The sequence below is a fragment of the Lithobates pipiens genome, unplaced genomic scaffold (genome assembly GCF_037356315.1).
Source record: "Lithobates pipiens isolate NorthernLeopardFrog02 unplaced genomic scaffold, aLitPip1_a1.2 Scaffold_44, whole genome shotgun sequence".
In the NCBI taxonomy this organism is placed as follows: Eukaryota; Metazoa; Chordata; class Amphibia; order Anura; family Ranidae; genus Lithobates; species Lithobates pipiens.
In genome coordinates, this window is record NW_027507870.1 from 1,468,055 (window position 1) to 1,487,616 (window position 19,562).

Here is a 19,562-nt window from a genome sequence, read left to right on the forward strand (position 1 = left end):
TGGCCAGCAAGTAATGGTCCCTCTCCTTGATCCAGGATCAGGGAGGCCATGCAGAGTAGGTTAGCTGAGGCATTCAGTCCTCTGGGTCATTAAGGACAACATGATCTGCAGCCACCTCCTCCCAGCCACGTAGAAGTCCACGGGTTTCTTGGGACTGTAAATCATCCCTAAAAGACTGCTGCTGCTGATGCTGAGTGCCAGGCTCCACCTCCATGCTGACACAATCATCCTCCTCCTCCTCCTCCTCCTTTTCCTGTGTGATGGGTGGAACAGCAGGAACACTGTCTGGATAAAGGGGGCCTTGAGAGGCAAGGAAGTCCTCCTCTTCCTGCCTCTGTTCTGCCTCAAGTGCCCTGTCCATTTTTCCACGCAGCGTATGCTCCAACAGGTGGGCAAGAGGTATAGTGTCACTGATGCATGCACTGTCACTGCTCACCATCCTTGTGGCCTCCTCAAACGGTGACAGGACAGTGCATGCATCCCTGATCATGCCCCACTGGCGTGGTGAGAAAAAAACAAGCTCCCCTGACACTGTCCTGGTGCCGTAGTCGCACAGGTACTCAATGATGGCCCTCTGCTGCGTGTGAAGCTGCTGCAGCATGGCCAACGTTGAGTTTCACCTGGTGGGCATGTCACATATAAGGCGGTTCTTGGGCAGGTTCAACTCTGGCTATAATGCACTGCAATATACTGCTATAAATGTTCACTAACACACTGCAATATACTGTGATAAATGTGTACCAACACACTGCAATATACTGCAGTAAATGCGCACTATGGCACTGCAATATACTGCATTAAACATGCAGTAACACACTGCAATATAACTATGGTAAATGTGCAATAACACAGAAATATGCAGCTTTAAATGTGCACTAACGCACTGCAATATACTGTGATAAACCTGGAAAAATGCATTGAAATATATTGTTTTAAACATGCAGTAACACGCTACAATATACTGCGGTAAATCTGCAATAAAGCATTCCAATATACTGCGGTAACAGTACAATAGCGCACTAAAATATGCTACGTTAAAAGTGCAGTAATGCACTGCAATATACTGTGGGAAATGTGCAATAACGGACTGAAATATACAGCGGTAAACGTGCACCATGCACTGAAATATTCTGCAATAAACGTACAATAACTCACTGCAATATACTGTGATAAACCTGCAACGCACTGCAATATACTGCTATAAATGTTCACTAACACACGGCAATATACTGTGATAAATGTGCACTAACACACTGCAATATAGTGCGGTAAATGCGCACTATAGCACTGCAATATACTGCATTAAACATGCAGTAACACACTGCAATATAACTGTAGTAAATGTGCAATAACACAGAAATATTCAGCTTTAATTGTGCACTAACGCACTGCAATATACTGTGGTAAACCTGGAAAAATGCATTGAAATATAGTAAACATGCAGTAACACACTGCAATATACTGTGGTAAATCTGCAATAACGCACTCCAACACACTGCGGTAAACGTATGATAGCGCACTGAAATGTGCTGCAGAAAACCTGCCCATACAAAGTAAACTGACACTAACATAAAAATGAATGGTCACACTACTCTCACACTGCACTATCACTAGATTCAAACTAAAATGATACTCTACACTGACAATACAATCAGTATAGCACACTAACTCTCTAGTAGCACCGAATAGAGCCCTGTTCTATCTCTTTCCTCTACAATATCACCACTACAAATGGCCGCTAGAGGAAGAGGAATGAGCCATAATTGAATAGAGTCATCATAGCAGCGTGCAATTATGGCTCTGACAGTGCTCTGTGCCCTGATTGGGCAAAGTTTTCATTGCTTCAGCCAATCAGGGCATCCAATGCACCGTGCGTCGGCGGAGTGCATTGTGGTCGTTTGGAGGGCTGAACAAATGGTCGAATGCCCTGATAGTTCGGATGTTCGGCGAACAGGTGAACAGCCAAACAGCCCGTTCAGCCCGTACTCATCCCTAGGACCCAAGCACTCACCCAACACTAGTAAAAATAAATACATACATAAATAAATAGGAAAAAGTTAAACAAATACTTTTATACATATATGAATAAATATGTAACAATTAAACAAATGAAAAAAAAAAAATACATACATAAGTAGGTAAATATTAAATACATAAATTCATACATAAATAAATAGGTAAAAATTAAATTTAAAAATACATTTATACATAAATAATTAGGTAAAAATGTAATAAATAAACATAAATTCATACAGACACAAATAGGTAAAAAATAAATAAATAAATGCATACATAAATAAATAGGTAAAAATTAAATAAATAAATACATGAACATTTACCTAAAGCTGTGTGTGATAAAACCCATAGGCCATATACACTCCTGGCAAAATTAATCTCTTCACCTTCTGTGGATTAACAAGAAACTGTCTGCTGTGTTCATTAGAAAGAGAAACTAAATGCCTTATCTTTTATTGTCTTTACAAACCCTCCCAGTCATATCTTACCTACAAGTCACAAAAAAATATCCTAGAAGGAAAGAGCAAAGGTGACACGTAAAATGATAAAGATAGCCTTCACGCTACTATATAAATGTAAAACCTACGTCTATGATAAATATTCAGCAGTGAATATCATATGTGGTAAAAATGTAAAAAAAAGGGTACATAAAAGTCCTCATATAAAGTGCTATAGAAAATGAATATAATAAACGTGCACTATCAGCAATAATAGATAAATATATATACACATGCAAATTGCAATTAAAGTGCTAAAAGATGCAGCAGGGTCTATTAGTATTCACGTAATACTAAATGAAAATGAAGTCCATGATGATCGTGCACAAACAAACTAGTGTATAAAATAATGTAACAGTCATAAAGTGACAAGTGCTGATAAATAAAAACGAAATGAAAATACTAATAATAATCCAAAATATTGAGGAAAGTATGCACCATTTCATAAATCCACATGAGTGAGTCTCTTAATAGCTTAAACCACACAAAAGGACAATGAATGGAATCAAAGTCTGGGCTCTCAGAACTCTCACCTCCACTCCTTGATTATAGCCACATCAGTGGCACATCGGTGACACATAGTAAAGCTTTGGCAAAGTTCACATATTTGCGAGGACATTAATTGCTTTATAGTGGTCTCCATCCAGTGATCATCACACACTAGTCCAAGCCAATCATTTTTTTTTGTGGCAATGCCTTAGTCCCCGTACACACGGTCGGAGATTCCGACGGAATGTGTCCTATCAGACCGTTTTATCGGATAATCCGACTGTGTGTGGTCTCCATCGGACTGTTTCCGTCGGAGTATCCGACGGACCAACTTTTCCAACTTGCCGGTAAAATTTTCCGACAAAATGCTCCTATCGGACATACTCCGATCATGTGTAGCCTACTCCGACGGACAAAGTGCCACGCATGCTCAGATCAAATTCCTAGACCAAAGCTATTGGCTACTAGCCTGAACGTAGTCCCGTCGTAATGAAATAACGTCATCACGTTATGTACAATGGGATTTTCCGACAACTTTGTCCGACCGTGTGTATGCGACATCACTTGCGGACCTTTTCCGGAATTACTCCGACGGATTTGGTTGTCGGAATCTCCGACCGTGTGTACAAGGGCTTACAATGCATGGTCAGCCCCAACTGTATGTCGGGTGTCATTTGTTTACTTTATTTATTGGTATGTGTAAACATAACAAGACAATATGATTGGGTACTCATAGCCCATGAAGAACAGGTATCAGCAACACAATTTTAGAAAACCCAAAAAAAAAGAGTGGATAGAAATTTGCACTGCGGTAAAAATGAGTCACTCACTAGCACCATGAAAGGTAAGCTTCCCAATTAAAACTACAATTGAGCTAAAAAGGAGTTAGATCCCAATAAATCCCATGTACATACACCTTACAATAGTGGCTAGTGAAAAATGGGGGTGTCATTTAAAATGAATGATGGCAACAACAGCACTGAACAGTGTGCCTTACTGCATAGTAAAGTTCTACACGTAGATGTGCAGAGCGATCAGAAACTAGACGGAAAGGATGTAAGTCCGTCTATCTACCGTAAAGTCCGGGACACATTTATGTCGGGTGTACTCCTTATCTCAGAAATAATGGGTGCCGGTCATTTTAGTGCATTTAAATAGAAAAGACATTTATTACATAAGGCAATGCGGGAAAGAGGGTAAATTGTGGATAATGATTGGAGATGGTTAGATCAGAGGTCACCAACCCTGTCCTCAGGGCCCACTAACAGGCCAGGTTTTATGTATTACCTTGGGGGGGAGATGTAGACTAGAATACGGCAATCACTGAGCAGCAAAATGATATCACCTGTGATGTATTTCAGTTATCTTGCAAACCTGGCCTGTTAGTGGGCCCTGAGGACAGGGCTGATGACCACTGGGTTAGACCATATCAGGTTTGGATCATGGAATATTTGGCAAACATAATACAGGTTCAGATGTTGAATCCAACCCCATTTGTGGTCAGCGTGAGCCAAATCTGTAAAACCAGTTATCCCGATTTGCAAGGCTTCTGGGCAAAGGATTGAGAAAGAAGGACATGGGGTGCTGAGCACTGCCTTGGGGGACCTAAAGTAATGCTAATTTTTTTTTTTTATTACATTTGGTGGGAGGCAGTGATTTTAACAAAATCCTGCAAATGGATCTATCCATATGTTCTCAAGTTTACAAAAACAACACAATGTTCCAAGGCAGGGAATCACACTGTCTACTGTCCAGGGGCCAATCCGATGCAGCCGTCAGTATAAGCACACAGAATATACTGTAAGTGTAAACATGGATCCTCCCGTAACATAATGTTAAGCCAATAGCAAGGGCTAAAAGTAATTTATTGGAACAAGGAAAGTTAAAATCATTTTAGATGATACGATACCAAGCCGGTGTGGATATATGTTGGTAGGCTAATGTCCTCTGGGTCCGGTGGGCAGGAAGGTAGAGATTATCAGCCGTATGTGCAACAACCAGCCGCTGGTGTAGGGCTGTGCACATTGGACTCCGCCGACGCTCCAGTGTGACAAATCCTTGACAAAGCCCATGCGCGTGAAACGCGTCGTCACAGCAACAAGCTCTCACCTGTGTTCCAGGCTGGTTTGATTGGCAGCTCCCTGCGGTCCAGATCTTCTGCCTCTGTGGCATCACACAGGAGCATCGGCGGACTCCAGCGTCCACAGCCCTGCACCAGTGCACATTTGGTGGATAATCAATACCTTCCTGACCACTGGACCCAGCAGACATTAGCCTACCAACATCTATCCACACCGGCTTGGTATCATATCATCGAAAATGGTTTTAACTTTCCTTGTTCCAATAAATTACTTTCAACCTTTACTATTGGCTTGACATTATATTACCGGAGGATCCATGTTTCCACTTATATACTGATAGCACTGCCTGCATTCCCGTTTACAATCTCAAGTTTAGGTGATATCATTTTTTAGAGACAGACAGCAATGCTCTTTTTATGTAAAATTAACCTCAGTGGCTATATAGCTGTCCGATCACTTTAACAGGGTACTGAAGGTTCCCCACTCCCTGCCACCATTCTTGTCCTGGGTTCTCCAGTGCGATTGGAGGTACACAAGATTGGGCCAACTGGGTACATCTGTACCCTCCACTCCTCTGTGATGAACAAAACCGGAAGCAACAAGGATTTCCTCAGTTCCAGTTTTGGTTTGTTGTTTACAGGTCATTATTGGCTTGCAAAGCATCTGGTCAAACTGATTTTGGTTTGATAGATGCTTTTGGAGGGCAGAGGAGATATCTGGAGTCTAATAAGCCCCAGAACTCTCAGTAAAGAGTGCCTATTACTGTCTATGCTATCACAAGAGATGTCAATAAAAATAAAAAATACTAATAAAGAGAAGTGTAAAAAACAAACAAAAAAAACCCAATTTAATTAAATAAATAATATACATATATTTTTTTTTATTTTTTTAACCACTCATGGACCAGCCGCCATCATTATCCACTTAAGGACCAGGCCTCTTTTTCAGATTTGCTGTTTACATGTTTAAAACATTTTGCAAATGGATTTATCCATATGTTCTCAAGTTTACAAAAACAACACAATGTTCCAAGGCAGGGAATCACACTGTCTACTGTCCAGGGGCCAATCCGATGCAGCCTTCAGTATAAGCATACATAATATACTGTAAGTGGAAACATGGATCCTCCCGTAACATAATGTTAAGCCAATAGCAAAGGCTAAAAGTAATTTATTGGAACAAGGAAAGTTAAAATCATTGTAGATGATACTATACCAAGCCGGTGTGGATAGATGTTGGTAGGCTAATGTCCTCTGGGTCCGGTGGGCAGGAAGGTAAAGATTATCCGCCGTATGTGCAACACCCAGCAGCTGGTAAAGGGCTGTGCACATTGGACTCCGCCGGCGCTCCCGTGTGACAAATCCTTGACAAAGCCCATGCGCGTAAAACGCGTCGTCACGGCAACAAGCTCTCACCTGTGTTCCAGGCTGGTTTGATTGGCAGCTCCCTGTGGTCTGGATCTTCTGCCTCTGTGACGTCACTGCGACTCCAGCGTCCGCGGCCCTACTCCAGTGGTTGGTTGTTGCACATTTGGTGAATAATCAATACCTTCCTGACCACTGGACCCAGCAGACATTAGCCTACCAACATCTATCCACACCGGCTTGGTATCCTATCATTGAAAATGGTTTTAACTTTCCTTGTTCCAATAAATTACTTTCAACCTTTACTATTGGCTTGACATTATATTACCGGAGGATCCATGTTTCCACTTATATACTGATAGCACTGCCTGAATTCCCGTTTACAATCTCAAGTTTAGGTGACATAATTTTTTAGAGACAGCAATGCTCTTTCTATGTAAAATTGACCTCAGCGGCTATACAGCTGCCCGATCACTTTAACAGGGTACTGAAGGGTCCCCACTCCCTGCCACCATTCTTGTCCTGGGTTCTCCAGTGCGATTGGAGGTACACAAGATTGGGTCAACTGGGTACATCTGTACCCTCCACTCCTCTGTGATGAACAAAACCGGAAGCAACAAGGATTTCCTCAGTTCCAGTTTTGGTTTGTTGTTTACAGGTCATTATTGGCTTGCAAAGCATCTGGTCAAACTGATTTTGGTTTGATAGATGCTTTTGGAGGGCAGAGGAGATATCTGGAGTCTAATAAGCCCCAGAACTCTCAGTAAAGAGTGCCTATTACTGCCTATGCTATCACAAGATATCAATGTCAATGTCAATAATAAAAAATAAAAAAAACGAATAAAGGGAAGTGTAAAAAAACAAAAAAAAATAAAAAATTATTAAATAAATAATATACATATATATTTTTTTATTTTTTTAACTACTTAAGGACCAGCCGCCATCATTATCCACTTAAGGACCAGGCCTCTTTTTCAGATTTGCTGTTTACATGTTTAAAACATTTTGTTTTGCTAGAAAATTACTTAGAACCCCCAAACATTATATTTTGTTTTTTTTTCTAACACCCTAGAGAATAAAATGGCAGTCATTGTAATACTTTTTTTCACACCGTATTTGCTCAGCGGTCTTACAAGCGCACTTTTTTTTGAAAAAAATGCACTTTTTTGAATAAAAAATAAGGCAACAGTAAAATTAGCCTAATTTTTTTTATATTGTGAAAGATAATGTTACGCCGAGTAAATTGATACCCAACATGTTATGCTTCAAAATTGCACCCGCTCGAGGTTTAGCGTCAACCTTTTACCCCCAAAAATATCCATAAGCGACATTTAAAAAATTCTACAGGTTGCACGTTTTTCGTTACAGAGGAGGTCTAGGGCTAGAATTATTGCGCTCGCTCTACCAATCGCGGCGATACCTCACATGTGTGCTTTGACCGCCGTTTTCATATGCGGGCGCTACTCACATATGCGTTCGCTTCTGTGCGCAAGCCCGTCGGGACAGGGTGTTTTAAAAAAAATAATTCATTTTTTTCTTATTTATTTTACTTGATTTTATTTATTTTTACACTTTTAAAAAATAAATAAATAAATGGATCACTTTTATTCCTATTACAAGGAATGTAAACATCCCTTGTAGTAGAAAAAAGCATGACAGGACCTCTTAAAAATGAGATCTGGGGGGGTCAAAAAGTCCTCAGATCTCATATTTGGACTTAAATGCAATAAAAAAAAAATGTAATTTGAAAAAATGACATTATAAAAAATATACCTTTAAGGGGTATGGGCGGAAGTGAAGTTTTGACGTCGCTTCCGCCCTCCTATGGTATAGAGATGAGTGGGGGCCATCTTAGCCTCACTCGTCTCCATACCCAGCAATGGGAAGGACCCGATCGCCTCCGCCGCTACCGGCGGCTCCGGTAAGCGACGGAGGGCGCGGGAGAGCGGCGGGAGGGGGGTGGCACCTCTCCCGCCGCCGATAATGGTGATCTTGCGGCGAACCAGCCACGGAGACCGCTGTTATCGAACACAGGACCGCCTCCTGTAAAGATGGATATCTCGGTTGTGGCAGCAGCTGCTGTCGTTACCGAGATATCCCTCTTCAAAGTATGGACGTATATTTACATTAGGCGGTCCTTAAGTAATTATGCAGCGGCAGGTTGGCTCTCCTGGGCAAATCGCCGTAGCTGTACGTCGGGCACTTAAAGAGTGATAGGAGGCGCGCTCGCGTGTGCAGCACTACGCTGGTGCCGATTCGCATGGCCGGCAGCCACAATGTCCACCGGCCACCCACGATCACTCCACAGAGAGCCAGAACGGGGATCTGTTCATGTAAACAGACATATCCCCATTCTGACAGGGGGGGGTAGGGAGAGATCTGCTATTTCCAGCGATTAGGAACAGCGATCTCTCTCCTCCTCTAGACAGTCCCATCCTCCCACAGTTAGAAACACCTCCCAGGGAACACACTTAACCCCTTGATCACCCCCTAGTGTTAGCCCCTTCTCTGCCAGTGACATTTATACAGTATTCAGTGCATTTTTATATGGTCCCAAAAGTGTCCGTTCTGTCCACCGCTAAAAATCGCAGATGGCCCCATTACTAGTAAAAAAAAAAAAGATAAAAATGCCATAAATCTATCCCCTATTTTGTAGACGCTATAACTTTTGCACAAACCAATCAATATACTGTTATTGTGATTTTTTTTTTACCAAAAATATGTAGAAGAATATATATTGGCCAAAACTAATGAAGACATTTGTTTTTGTTTTTTAATTGGGGATATTTATTATAGCAAAAAGTAAAAAATATTGTTAGTTTTTTTCAAAATTGTCGCTTTTTTTTTGTTTATAGCACAAAAAAATTAAAACAGCAGAGGTGATCAAATACCACCAAAAGAAAGTTCTATTTGTGGGAAAAAAAAAAAGGACATCGATTTTGTTTGTGTGCAGCGTGTGCACAACCGCGCATTTGTCAGCTAAAACGACGCAGTGCCGTATCGCAAAAATAGCCTGGTCAATAAGGGGGCAAATCCTTCCTGTCCTTAAGTGGTTAATTTAAAGTCCCAGTCCCCTGTACTCAAGAGTTAGCCCTTCTACACACGGTTGGAGAATCCGTCGGAATGTGTCCTATCGGACCGTGTTGTCGGATAATCCGACTGTGTGTGGTCTGCATCGGACTGATTCCGTCCAAATCTCCGTCAGACTCAATTTTCCAACTTGTTGGAAATATTTTCCGACAAACTGGTTCGATCGGACATACTCCGATCATGTGTAGAGAATTTTGATCGGACCAAGTGCCACGCATGCTCAGATCAAATTCCTACATCAAAGCTATTGGCTACTAGCCTGAACATAGTCCCATCGTAACGAAATTACGTCATCACGTTCTGAATGATCAGATTTTTCGACAACTTAGTCCGACCGTGTGTATGCAACAGTTTCGGACAAGATCCAACGGGCAAAATCCGACGGAAAAAATCCAACGGATTTGGTTGTCAGAATGTCTGACCGTGTGTACAAGGGCTAAGGCTCCTTTCATACTGGGGCGGTGTGGGCGTCGGCGGTAAAGCGGCGTTATTTTTAGTGGTGCTTTACCGTCGTTTTAGCAGTGGCCGTTAGCAGGGAGGTTTTAACTCCCGCTAGCGGCCAAAAAAGGGTTAAAGCCGCGCTGCCCCATTGATTTCAATGGGTACGAGCGCTTTAGGAGCAGTGAATACACCGCTCCTTTTCACCTCTCCAAAGATGCGGCTAGCAGGACTTTTTTCACCGTCCTGCTAGAGCACCGCTCCAGTGTGAAAGCCCTCGGGCTTTCACACTGGAGTGAAAGGGGCCAATTTTTTCAGGTGCTACACCGGCGCTGTTTTTAGTGCTGTAGCGCCTGAAAACCGCCCCAGTGTGAAAGGGGCCTAAATGCATCCATAGGTCCCACATGCATATGTAAATGGTGATCACACCACATATGTGAGAGCAATAATTCTTGCACCAGACCTCCTGTTTAACTCTAAATTGGTAACCTATAAAGGCGTTTAAGGCGCCACCTATGGATAATTTAATGTACCCTAGTTTGTCACCATTTCACAGGCGTGCACAATTTTAAAGCATGACATGTTTGATATCTATTTATTCAGCGTGACTTCATCTTTTTTTTTTCAAAAATTTAATTTTATTAAAAGTGATGTATCATCTTTTATATTTTACCAGCAATTGGGTATTTACCATTGTGTTTCTGTACACTGGAATTCATTAAAGTGTATTTTGTTCTGAAAATTTGTACTTGATAAACAGCAGCGCAAATATCGTGTGACAAAATAAATTGCAATAACCACTATTTTATTTTCCTATCCTTTCAGAAAATATATAATGTTTTGGGGTTCAAAGTACTTTTCTAATTAAAAAAAAAGTGTCAAAATTGTAAAGGGGCATTGCCATTGGAGACATTTAATCATGCAAAAAAATAAATAAAAAATGTAATTACATTTGGTGGGGAGCAGTGATTTTAATTATGTTTATTACGAATGTGCAGATGATACATCTGTGTAAAAACTGAACAGTAGCAGGAAAATTAGTAAAGCTAGGCCCCAATTTGCTAGACGACACGGGGCTGATTTACTAAAGGCAAACAGGCTGTTCACTTTGCAAGTGAACGTTCCCTTAGTTTAGAGATTGTGGTGAAAACTCCCTTTGCAATACTCAACCACATGCAAGAATTTTTATTTTTTTTTGCTTGCACATAATTGGATGATTGAAGTCACCATGGTTTCTCCTCATTCACTAAGCACATTCAAATTTCCTTACAAAATTAACACACTAAAAACCTTTACCTAATCAACCTAGAGCAGTGATGGTGAACCTTGACACCCCAGATGTTTTGGAACTACATTTCCCATGATGCTCATGCACTCTGCAGTTTAGTTGACATCTGTGGTGCCAAGGTTTGCCATCACTGACCTAGAGGAATACAGAATGGGACTTAACTACACAAATCAAGATTCTGCATAGTATTTTACAGTGTAAAAGTGGCCATAAGCATAATGGATAATAGACCTAACTAATGTATGCCTAACTTTTATGTGATATAAAATGGAATGATTTACTATGGGCTGGTTAAGTTGAACACTGTTCTTCCAAATGATCGATTGCTTCTCTGCCTTTTGGCTAAGATCAAGTGTAGTATCTGTTCTTATCAGTTACCGGGAGGTGGCGCTTGCTTCTGCCCCTGTTCCACGGCGAGGTGGAGCAGGGGTGGCGGTTGCTATGCAAAACCTGCTGGTGTGAAGGTAACCTGGAGTGGTTCGTAGCCAAAAGGGAAGCCTTCTGATGAGGATGGAGAACCACTGGTTGGCTCCAGGGGAGGGGACCCTGGCCTTCTGGCCTGTATTGGGGTAGCTTTAACTCCGGTCAGTTTTTCGGGAGGGAACGTTGGTTCACCTTTCTCCCACTGGGAAAAGTACTTCCCAAATGTAATTAGGTAGGAGTGATGGGAGTGAGGCCTGATGGCAAAGGGCTCTCACTAAGCTCCTGGATCTCCATGCCTTTCTGGCTAGGGTGGGGGCTGCTGTGGTCTGGGCTGGGGGTCGGGGATGCTTTTGTTGAAAAGCCTATGGGGATGTGCCTCTGAAATGGCAGTTCAGGGGTGCCTTACATTCACTGTGCTTTGTCCCTTTGAAGTCTGGCACCATGGTCACTTCACTGTATACACGCTTTTTCACACCTGCCTCTAGGGCTGGGCCTTTTGGCTATGACCAGAGGAATTTTTGATTCCTGGCCGGAGGGCCTGGTCATTGTATTACACAATGGCCCCCTTTTCACTCTCCTTCTTCACTATCCCTTCCCCACTTTATTTATTTATTTTATTGGTGTGTGTTTTGTCACGTTTTATGTTTGTCACTTTTGATGAGTAGGGTGTCGGTCCTCGGGCCAACCCTGAAAGTCTTGTGGGAGGGCGGACATAGGCCTTCTGGCTTGGTTCACCCTCTCTTTGGGGGGTCTTCCTTCGGGGGAGCCCCTACCCAAGTACCTGGGTGGGTCTGTTTCGGTGGACCTTCCGGAGAAAGGCGATCGTCTGATTTCGGCCAGATGGGGCATGTATTGGTACCTCAGTCCCCGTCTGGAGCCTAACGCCCCAGGGAGTAGGGTAAGGTCCTTCCTAGTGGAGGACAGTAGGACACCCGTTGCACGTTTTTGTGTTCACTCTTGATGTGTGTGCACTTTTTTTGGCACCGGGTGAAAGTTTTTGGGTGTGTTTTGCACGCCACAGGCTTTAAGAATAAAACAAAAAAAAAAACTGTTCTTCCAAATGATGCAGCGGAGAGAAAAAGGAAGCTTAAAGAACAGGTGATCAGTAACAAATGAATCCTCCATTCTAAGCACCCCAAACCTAAAGTGGTTGGGTGCTGGGGCACCTGGAGCCATTGGCTCCCAGTGCTGTCAATCAAAGCCAGCGATAAGGGAGCAGGGGGTGGGGCCAAGGTCATGCACGAGCTTCCCATGGGGGCACTAGACAGAAAGGAGGGGCCAGCAGCCCCGGAGGGGATCCGAGAAGAGGAAGTTTGTGGCCGTACTGACATGTTTTGTTTTTCATTTTTACCTTTACAATCACTTTAATACTGTTTGTCAAATAAAAATTGAAACTCTTGAAATTTCATGATCTTTTATACTGGGTGCTCCTCAACACTCACCCAAAGCTTTCATAGTTCAATAGCAATCAAGAACTGCTGGTCTGTAAATGCAAGTATCTGAAGAAGGTGATTACTAGCAAAACACAACCAATTAAAGGATATGAGGGGTGTGCAAATGCAGCATAGAAGTGTTTTTTTTTTCAACCAACACACTCCTAATATCAACTTTTCTAACGTCTTTCAGACTATGTTTCCAGATGACAAGGCTTTAAAATCTGACAGCCAACTGATTATTGAACAGAATTAATTTACAATTTGATAGACACCAAATATAATATAAACCTTATTATCCTTAGATGTAATGTGTCTCTTCCACTCTTCCACTCCTTATAACATACTGTAGGTGTGTTTAGTGTCTATTGAGGCTGCAGATGGGCATTGGTCAGGCTGCATTGAGGCTGCAGATGGGCATTGGTCAGGCTGCATTGAGGCTGCAGATGGGCATTGGTCAGGCTGCATTGAGGCTGCAGATGGGCATTGGTCAGGCTGCATTGAGGCTGCAGAGGGGCATTTATCAGGCTGCATTGATGCTGCAGATGGGCATAGATCAGACTGCATTGAGGCTGCAGATGGGCATTTATCAGGCTACATTGAGGCTGCAGATGGGCATTTATTAGGCTGCACTGAGGCAGCAGATGGGCATTGAGGCTGCAGATGGGCATTGATCAGGCCTCATCGACACAGCAGATGGGCATTGATAAGGCTTCATTGAGGCTGCAGATGGGCATTGAGGCTTCAGGTAGACATTTATCAGGCTGCATTGAGGCTGCCAATGGGCATTGAGGCTGCATATGGGCATTTATAAAGCTGCATTGATGCTGCAGATGGGCATTGGTCAGGCTGCATTGAGGCTGCAGATGGGCAATGCAGGATGCATTGAGTCTGCAGTTGGGCATTGATCAGGCTGCATTGAGGCTACAGATGAGCATTGATCAGGCTGCATCGAGACTGCAGATGGGCATCGGTAAGGCTAAATTGAGGCTGCAGGTGGGCATTGATCAGGCTGCATCGAGGCTGCAGGTGGGCATTGATCAGGCTGCATCGAGGCTGCAGATGGGCATTGAGGCTGCAGATGGGCATTGATCAGGCTGCATTGAGGCTACAGATGGGCATTGATCAGGCTACATTGAGGCTGCAGATGGGCATTGAGGCTGCAGGTGGGCATTTATAAGGCTGCATTTATGCTGCAGATGGGCATTGATCAGGCTGCATTGAGGCTGCAGATGGGCATTGAAGCTGCAGATGGGTATTTATCAGGCTGCTTTGATACTGCATGTGGCCATAAATTAGGCTTCATTGAGACTGCAGATTGGCATTGATCAGGCTGCATTGAGGTTGCAGATGGGCATTGAGGCTGCAGATGGGCATTTAGCAGGCTGCATTGAGGCTGCAGATAGGCATTGATCAGGCTGCATTGAGGTTGCAGATGGGCATTGGGGCTGCAGATGGGCATTTAGCAGGCTGAATTGAGGCTGCAGATAGGCATTGATTATGCTGCATTGAGGCTGCAGATGACCATTGAGGCTGCAAATGGGTATTTATCAGGCTGCATTCATTCTGCAAATGGGCATTAATCAGGCAGCATTGAGGCTTCAGATGGGCATTTAGCAGGCTGCATTAAGGCTGCAGATAGGCATTGATTAGGCTGCATTGAGTCTGCAGATGGGCATTTATCAGGCTGCATAAATGATGCAGATAGGCATTGATTAGGCTGCATTGAGACTGCAGATGGGCAATAATCAGGCTGCATTGAGGCTGCAGATGGGCATTTAGGCTGCAGATGGGCATTTATTAGGCTGCATTGAGGCTGCAGATGGGTATTTATCAGGCTGCATTGAGGCTGCGGGTGGGTATTTATCAGGTTGCAGTAAGGCTGCAGATGGGCATTGATCAGTCTGCATTGAAGCTGCAGATGGGCATTTATCAGCCTGCATTCAGTCTGCAGATGGGCATTCATCAGGCTGCATTGAGGGTGCAGATGGATATTGTTTAGGCTGCATTAAGGTTGTAGAGGGGAATTGGTCAGGCTGCAGATGGGCATTGATCAGGCTGCATTGAAGCTGCAGATGGGCATTGATCAGGCTGCATTGAGGCTGCAGCTGGGCATTGATCAGGCTGCATTGAGGCTGCAGATGGGCATTAAGGATGCAGATAGGCATTTATCAGGCTGCATCGATGCTGCAGATGGGCATTGATCAGGCTGCATTGAGGCTGCAGCTGGGCATTGATCAGGCTGCATTGAGGCTGCAGATGGGCATTAAGGATGCAGATGGGCATTTATCAGGCTGCATTGATGCTGCAGATGGGCATTGATTAGGGAGAATTGAGGCTGCAGATGGGCATTGATCAGGCTGCATTGAAGCTTCAGATGGGCAGTGAGGCTGCAGTTGGGCATTTATAAGGCTGCATTGAGTCTGCAGATGTGCATTGAGCAGGCTGCATTGAGGCTGCAGATGGGCATTGAGGCTGCAGACGGGCATTGAACAGGCCTCATCGAGGCAGCAGATGGGCATTGATCAGGCTGCATTGAGGCTGCAGATGGCCATTGATCAGGCTGAATTGAGGCTGCGGGTGGCCGTTTATCAGGCTGCATCGAGGCTGTAGATGGGTATTGATCAGGCTGCATTGAGGCTGCAGATGGGCATTGATCAAACTGCATTGAGACGGCAGATGGGCATTGAGGCTGCAGATGGGCATTGATCAGGTTGCATTGAGGCTGCAGATGGGCATTGATCAGGCTTCATCGAGGCTTCAGATGGGCATTGATAAGGCTGCATTGATGCTGCAAATGGGCATTGATTAGGGTGAATTGAGGCTGCAGGTGAGCATTGATCAGGCTACATTGAGGCTGCAGGTGGGCATTGAGGCTGCAGATGGGCATTGAGGAAGTAGATGGGCATTTATTAGGCTGCATTGAGGCTGCAGATGTGCATTGGTCAGGCTGCATTGAGGCTGCAGATGGGCATTGGTCAGGCTGCATTGAGGCTGCAGATGGGCATTGAGGCTGCAGATGGGCATTTATCAGGAAGCATTGAGCCTGCAGTTGGGCATTTTTCAGCCTGCTTTGAGGCTGCAGCTGGGCATTTATCAGGCTGCATTGAGGCTGCAGCTGGGCATTTATCAGGCTGCATTGATGCTTCAGATGGGCATTGATCCAGCAGTTGAGTAATGCAGGCTGCATGCAGGCTGAAGATGGGCATTGATCAGGCTGCAGATGGGCATTGCTCAGGCTGCATCAAGGCTGCAGATGGGCGTTAATAAGGCTGCATTGAGGCTGCAGCTGGGCATTGATCAGGATGCATTGAGGCTGCAGATGGGCATTAAGGATGCAGATAGGCATTTATCAGGATGCATTGATGCTGCAGATGGGCATTGATAAGGCTGCATTGAGGCTGCAGCTGGGCATTGATCAGGCTGCATTGAGGCTGCAGATGGGCATTAAGGATGCAGATGGGCATTTATCAGGCTGCATTGATGCTGCAGATGGGCATTGATCAGGGAGAATTGTGGCTGCAGATGGGCATTGATCAGGCTGCATGGAAGCTGCAGATGGGCAGTGAGGCTGCAGTTTGGCATTTATAAGGCTGAATTGAGTCTGCAGATGTGCATTGATCAGGCTGCATTGAGGCTGCAGATGGGCATTGAGGCTGCAGATGGGCATTGATCAGGCTGCATTGAGTCTGCAGATGGGCATTGATCAGGCCTCATCGACACAGCAGATGGGCATTGATAAGGCTGCATTGAGGCTGCAGATGGCCATTGATCAGGCTGAATTGAAGCTGCGGGTGGCCATTGACCAGGCTGCATCGAGGCTGCAGATGAGCAATGCAGGCTGCATAGATGCTGCAGATGGGCATTGATCAGACTGCATTGAGGCGGCAGATGGGCATTGATCAGGCTGCATTGAGGCTGCAGATGGGCATTGAGGCTGCAGGTGGGCATTTATAAGGCTGTATTTATGCTGCAGATGGGCATTTATAAGGCTGCATTGAGTCTGCAGTTGTGCATTGATCAGGCTGCATTGAGGCTGCAGATGGGCATTGAGGCTGCAGATGGGCATTAATCAGGCTGCATTGAGTCTGCAGATGGGCATTGATCAGGCCTCATCGACACAGCAGATGGGCATTGATAAGGCTGCATTGAGGCTGCAGATGGCCATTTATCAGGCTGAATTGAAGCTGCGGGTGGCCATTGATCAGGCTGCATCGAGGCTGCAGATGAGCAATGCAGGCTGCATTGATGCTGCAGATGGGCATTGATCAGGCTGCATTGAGGCTACAGATGGGCATTGAGGCTGCAGGTGGGCATTTATAAGGCTGCATTTATGCTGCAGATGGGCATTGATCAGGCTGCATTGAGGCTGCAGATGGGAATAGAAGCTGCAGATGGGTATTTATCAGGCTGCTTTGATACTGCATATGGCCATAAATTAGGCTTCATTGAGACTGCAGATTGGCATTGATCAGGCTGCATTGAGGTTGCAGATGGGCATTGAGGCTGCAGATGGGCATTTAGCAGGCTGCATTGAGGCTGCAGATAGGCATTGATCAGGCTGCATTGAGGTTGCAGATGGGCCTTGGGGCTGCAGATGGGCATTTAGCAGGCTGAATTGAGGCTGCAGATAGGCATTGATTATGCTGCATTGAGGCTGCAGATGACCATTGAGGCTGCAAATGTGTATTTATCAGGCTGCATTCATTCTGCAAATGGGCATTAATCAGGCAGCATTGAGGCTTCAGGTGGGCATTTAGCAGGCTGCATTAAGGCTGCAGATAGGCATTGATTAGGCTGCATTGAGTCTGCAGATGGGCATTTATCAGGCTGCATAAATGATGCAGATAGGCATTGATTAGCCTGCATTGAGACTGCAGATGGGCAATAATCAGGCTGCATTGAGGCTGCGGGTGGCCATTGATCAGGCTGCATCGAGGCTGCAGATGAGCAATGCAGGCTGCATAGATGCTGCAGATGGGCATTGATCAGACAGCATTGAGGCGGCAGATGGGCATTGATCAGGCTGCATTGAGGCTGCAGATGGGCATTGAGGCTGCAGGTGGGCATTTATAAGGCTGCATTTATGCTGCAGATGGGCATTTATAAGGCTGTATTGAGTCTGCAGATGTGCATTGATCAGGCTGCATTGAGGCTGCAGATGGGCATTGAGGCTGCAGATGGGCATTAATCAGGCTGCATTGAGTCTGCAGATGGGCATTGATCAGGCCTCATCGACACAGCAGATGGGCATTGATAAGGCTGCATTGAGGCTGCAGATGGCCATTGATCAGGCTGAATTGAAGCTGCGGGTGGCCATTGATCAGGCTGCATCGAGGCTGCAGATGAGCAATGCAGGCTGCGTTGATGCTGCAGATGGGCATTGATCAGGCTGCATTGAGGCTACAGATGGGCATTGAGGCTGCAGGTGGGCATTTATAAGGCTGCATTTATGCTGCAGATGGGCATTGATCAGGCTGCATTGAGGCTGCAGATGGGAATTGAAGCTGCAGATGGGTATTTATCAGGCTGCTTTGATACTGCATATGGCCATAAATTAGGCTTCATTGAGACTGCAGATTGGCATTGATCAGGCTGCATTGAGGTTGCAGATGGGCATTGAGGCTGCAGATGGGCATTTAGCAGGCTGCTTTGAGGCTGCAGATAGGCATTGATCAGGCTGCATTGAGGTTGTAGATGGGCATTGGGGCTGCAGATGGGCATTTTGCAGGCTGAATTGAGGCTGCAGATAGGCATTGATTATGCTGCATTGAGGCTGCAGATGACCATTGAGGCTGCAAATGGGTATTTATCAGGCTGCATTCATTCTGCAAATGGGCATTAATCAGGCAGCATTGAGGCTTCAGATGGACATTTAGCAGGCTGCATTAAGGCTGCAGATAGGCATTGATTAGGCTGCATTGAGTCTGCAGATGGGCATTTATCAGGCTGCATAAATGATGCAGATAGGCATTGATTAGGCTGCATTGAGACTGCAGATGGGCAATAATCAGGCTGCATTGAGGCTGCAGAGAGGCATTTATCAGGCTGCATTGAGGCTGCAGATGGGTATTTATCAGGCTGCATTGAGGCTGCGGGTGGGTATTTATCAGGTTGCAGTAAGGCTGCAGATGGGCATTGATCAGTCTGCATTGAAGCTGCAGATGGGCATTTATCAGCCTGCATTCAGTCTGCAGATGGGCATTCATTAGGCTGCATTGAGGGTGCAGATGGATATTGTTTAGGCTGCATTAAGGTTGTAGAGGGGAATTGGTCAGGCTGCAGATGGGCATTGATCAGGCTGCATTGAAGCTGCAGATGGGCATTGATCAGGCTGCATTGAGGCTGCAGCTGGGCATTGATCAGGCTGCATTGAGGCTGCAGATGGGCATTAAGGATGCAGATAGGCATTTATCAGGCTGCATCGATGCTGCAGAGGGGCA

General features: G+C 44.9%; 1 pseudogene; it reads left to right on the plus strand.

The window, feature by feature from the left end:
- The first annotated feature begins 11,585 nt into the window (after window positions 1-11,585).
- On the plus strand, window positions 11,586-11,765 carry LOC143956913 (U2 spliceosomal RNA; annotated as a pseudogene).
- The last annotated feature ends 7,797 nt before the right edge of the window (window positions 11,766-19,562 follow it).